Here is a 3,865-nt window from a genome sequence, read left to right on the forward strand (position 1 = left end):
GGGGGGGGGGGTGATTAGACTACTTGACCAATTAAAAACTTAGCCTTTTCCCAGTTTTAGAGTTTGGCAGATTTTAGCTATCTTAGGACAAGTCAAGCAATCATCGCACAATTCAAGCAAGCATGCAAAGAGTATATTGGCAGCGGAAATTAAAGCATTCAACTTGCAAGAAAGTAAAGGGAAGGGTTTGGAGGATTCAAATGCAATTGGAGACACAGATGTTTTTGGCGTGGTTCCGATAGGTGGTGCTATCGTACCTCCACGTTGCTGGAGACTTCAACCCACGAAGGGTAACGGTTGCGCGAGTCCACAGAGGGCTCCACCCACGAAGGGTCCACGAAGTAGCAACCTTGTCTATCCCACCATGGCCGTCGCACACGAAGGACTTGCCTCACTAGCGGTAGATCTTCACGAAGTAGGCGATCTCCTTGCCCTTACAAACTCCTTGGTTCAACTCCACAATCTTGCCGGAGGCTCCCAAGTGACACCTAGCCAATCTAGGAGACACCACTCTCCAAGAAGTAACAAATGGTGTGTTGATGATGAACTCCTTGCTCTTGTGCTTCAAATGATAGTCTCCCCAACACTCAACTCTCTCTCATAGGATTTGGATCTGGTGGAAAGAAGATTTGAGTGGAAAGCAACTTGGGGAGGGCTAGAGATCAAGATTCATATGGTAGGAATGGAATATCTTGGTCTCAACACATGAGTAGGTGGCTCTCTCTCAGAAATGGTAAGTTGGAAGTGTAGGTTTGTTCTGATGGCTCTCTCCACGTATGAAGAGGAGGTGGAGGGGTATATATAGCCTCCACACAAAATCTAACCGTTACACACAATCTACCAATCTCGGTGGGACCGAATCAACAAACTCGGTCAGACCGATTTTAGTAAACCTAGTGACCGTTAGGGTTTTCGGTGGGACTGACTTGCATCTCGGTAGGACCGATATGGTTAGGGTTAGGGCATAACGTAATCTCGGTGAGACCGATTTTGGTAATTAGCTAACCAGAGAGTTGGTCAGGTAAACTCGGTGGGACCGATTCGCTCTTTCAGTGAGACCGAAACATTACGAAAGGGAAACAGAAAGTTTACATTGCAATCTCGGTGGGACCGATCCGCTCTTTCGGTGAGACCGAAAAGTTACGAAAAGGAAACAGAGAGATTACAATCCCATCTCGGTGAGACCGAGAACCCTATCGGTAGAACCGATTTGCCTAGGGTTTGTGGCAGTGGCTATGACATTTGGAATCGGTGGCGCAGGATAGGAAGAATCGGTGAGACCGATTTTGGCTTTAGGTTTAGGTCATATGTGGATGTGAGAAAGTAGCTGAAGGTTTTGGAGCATATCACTAAGCACATGAAGCAAGAGGCTCATTAAGCAACATCTCATCCCTCCTTGATAGTATTGGCTTTTCCTATGGACTCAATGTGATCATGAATCACTAAAATATAGAATGAAGAGTCTTGAGCTTTTAATCTTGAGCCAATCCTTTGTCATTAGCATTTTGAGGGATCCACTTTCATTATCCATGCCATGCCATTCATTGAGCTTTCTTGAAATGTTCATCTTGGAATAGCATTAGCTCAATGAGCTATATGTTGTTATGAATTACCAAAACCACCTAGGGATAGTTGCACTTTCAATCTCCTCCTTTTTGGTAATTGATGACAACATATAGATCAAAGCTTCGACAATTGATAATAAGATTGAAAAAACATCGTTGCTTTGAGAAGTATGTGATAAGCAAGAGCTCCCCCTAAATTTGTGCATAGTTTACGATTTGCTTTGGACTGCAAATGCACAAGGAATTAGGCTCATGGGTTACTCTTCCATGTCACATACATCTTGGTGGAGCGCTCAAAATGATACGGATTAAATACATGCACTCATCACCAAGCACAGTGAATGATCACATAGGATATATAAGATAATATCATCAAACATGCATAATTGTAGCTTATGATCAAACACATGATCATCAATGTCTCACAAACATAGTAACTCAAGCAACCAAAAGCAAATAAGTTTAAAAAACCACCAAATCAAGAGAGAACAAAAGCAACACACACTCTCTCGAAGCCTATGATCTATACATTTTTCTCCCCATTTGGTAACAAGTTACCAAAAAGTTCATAGAAAATGCATAGTGCTAGATCGACTCTCAGGCTTGATCTTGAGGTGGTGGTGTCTGGATAACGCCGAGGACGAAAGCTTCAGTTGAAGTAGATGGAGCTGGAGCTGGTGTAGGTGCTGGAGCTGGTGCAGACTTGGCCTTGGGGGCAGCTTTGGGTGCTTCCTTGGGCTTAGATGTGGCAGCCCCTGATCTTATAGCATCACCCATAAGCTTTGGTGCCTTTGGTGCTGGTGCAGCAATCTCTTCTTCCTCTTCCATCATGGAAGGCTTCCCAATAACTCTGACTGTGGTCTTCTTGACCCTTTCTTTCCTTTTCTTGCCTTCAGCAGCAGCTGGCTCCTTGGGATCAGGCTTTTCAGGAATTTGAGTTGATGCTCTGACCTTTGGCATAGGTGTCCTCTTGGCAGGAACCTTCTTATTGAGTCTAGGCTTTGTGCTATGTGCTGAGCCATACTCCTTTTTGAGCACTGCCTTCTTGGATGTTGCCTCATCCTCTTCTGCCCTATAATCCTCATCTTCAGAATCTGAGGTTTTCTTCTTCCTTTGCCTGGTGGCAGCTTTAGGCAGATTGCTTGGGGTGCTCCTGCTGCCTTCAACTGAAGAGCTGGAGGGACTAGTGCCCTCACTCATGTTCACCTGCTCCTCTGACCTGTTCTGACTGTCACTCTGGTCTGACATGCTGCAAAAGACTGACTGCTGACCCTGTGAAGAGTTATAGATGAGGTAGAGTGGATGAGCATCACAAAATGCAGAGATTTTGCAAAAGAATGACTCAAAAATTCAGTTTTAGTTTTCCACAGAAAGCATTTCGGATCTACCGATTTTCAAACTCGGTGATACCGAAGCAGTTTTGGAACCTAAACTGATGAACTCGGTCAGATCGAGTCACAGTTCGGTGGCACCAAGACTGCTAGGGTTTCACAAAGTCCTAAAATCGGTCTCACTGATTAGCAATTCTCGGTCAGACCGAGTCTCACTAGTGCAATGGCATAAGCCAAATCGGTGGGAACGAGTTTTTCAACTCGATGGGTCCGAGATGGTTTCGGCGGAAACCTAACCCTAAATTTTCGAATCAAAACTATTCTAAGGATTGCATTGACTGGATAGGAGTGTTTCAATCGTGGCAAGAATCAATAATAACACAATGTGCTGAGAATCGGACGAGGAAAGCACAGTGATCGAGTCCATACCCTAGTTCGGCGGAGACTCACTACGGCGGCAACGGCGGGGTTGAATTCCGTTGACGGCGGCGGATACCAGCGACAGGGGGCGGCTGGCGACAAGGAGACGATCCGGAGACCATGGAGGCAGAGCGAGCTATTGCGCGGGCGAAGAGGTTCGGAGAAATTTCCAAATTTTTGCCCGTGACTATATATAGCCCGACCCTGTCGGTGTGACCGAGTGGAACAACTCGGTGGCACCGAGATGCAAAACTGTGTACAGTTATTGCAACTCGGTGTGACCGAAGAGTTCAAATCGGTTGCACCAAGATTGAAAACCTAGATCGACTAAGTGATCTCGGTAGGACCGAAATGGAGGAATTGGTCAGACCGAGAATCACAAAGAAGTTTTGGAAGTTTAAGTCTATGACGAATCGGGGACTCCGAGTGCTCCTCACACAGAGTGGTTCGAATCTGACTTGATCAAATTATGTGATGTAGCATGAATAGAGTTTGAGACAAGAAAAGCATAGATAGCTAGAGAAGGTTCTTAGGCGTTCTTGTCCATCC

This window comes from Triticum dicoccoides, chromosome 4A, assembly GCF_002162155.2.
Source record: "Triticum dicoccoides isolate Atlit2015 ecotype Zavitan chromosome 4A, WEW_v2.0, whole genome shotgun sequence".
NCBI classification, from domain to species: domain Eukaryota; kingdom Viridiplantae; phylum Streptophyta; class Magnoliopsida; order Poales; family Poaceae; genus Triticum; species Triticum dicoccoides.